Genomic DNA, 900 nt, shown 5'->3' with positions numbered 1-900 from the left:
AGCTCACAACTTTCACAATTAGGTACAAAACATAAAGTAGGTGGGAGAATAGCTTATGAGAAACATAACAACGTGAAAATATGTCCAGATAAACTGAATATTCAAGCAACACTGGAGTAGAGGCTTAATTCCAGTTCACTGCTTGCTTTTAGAAGAAATCTTCTAAAGCATAGATAGATTTCCTCATCTTTTTAATTGAAGTACGGTTGATAAACAATGTTGTGTTAATTTCTACTGCACAGCCAAGGCCTTTAAGGTTTTTTTTTGTTTGTTTTTTTAATCAATCAAAAATGGAGGTGCTGGAAATTGAACCCAGGGCCTCATGCATGCTGAGCATGTGCTCTACCACTGAGCTACACCCCCTCCTCCCTCATCTATTGTACCTGATTTGGGCCTTTTAGTGAGACCTTGCCTATGCCAACCATGGTTTGCTATTCACAGTACATTTCTAAAATGTAAACTTTCGGTTGGTAGGGACTGCTGTTGCCAGAATATGCCATGTTTTCTCACTTACTATCATTTTGTACACTGTTTTCTTGCTTTGAATATTCTTTCCTGTTCTTAAGCTCTTTTCTTTAAATTCTACCCATCCTTCATGTCACATAACCTCTGGAAAGGCTGCTCTGAAGTCTTAACACTTGGTCTGGTTCCCTTTCTGTGTCTTGTCCTGTGGTTGCACTTCTCACCCTGACGTGTGATCACCTCATTCTTGTGTGTGTCCCTGTTATACTGTCGTCTCTGTAAGGTGAGGGACCTTTACTGATTCATCACTGTATGCCCAGAAGCTAGCAGAGTTCTGCCTGCCTTTTAAGAAGAGCTCAAAATACATTTGGAATCACACATTTAATACTTTTAAAAGGTGCAAGTCAAGAATCAGTGTTAAAAATCCTCTGCTTTCCT

General features: G+C 39.4%; 1 non-coding gene across 1 annotated transcript; it reads right to left on the bottom strand.

The window, feature by feature from the left end:
- Positions 1 to 291: 291 nt before the first annotated feature.
- On the bottom strand, positions 292 to 363 carry TRNAA-AGC (transfer RNA alanine (anticodon AGC)). Its single transcript has one exon. It is a non-coding gene; the product is annotated as a tRNA-Ala (tRNA).
- Positions 364 to 900: the final 537 nt, after the last annotated feature.

Source organism: Balaenoptera acutorostrata, chromosome 13, assembly GCF_949987535.1.
Source record: "Balaenoptera acutorostrata chromosome 13, mBalAcu1.1, whole genome shotgun sequence".
Lineage (NCBI taxonomy): Eukaryota > Metazoa > Chordata > Mammalia > Artiodactyla > Balaenopteridae > Balaenoptera > Balaenoptera acutorostrata.
The sequence above is the reverse complement of the archived record's forward strand: the minus strand, read 5'-3'. Positions and strand labels throughout refer to the sequence as shown.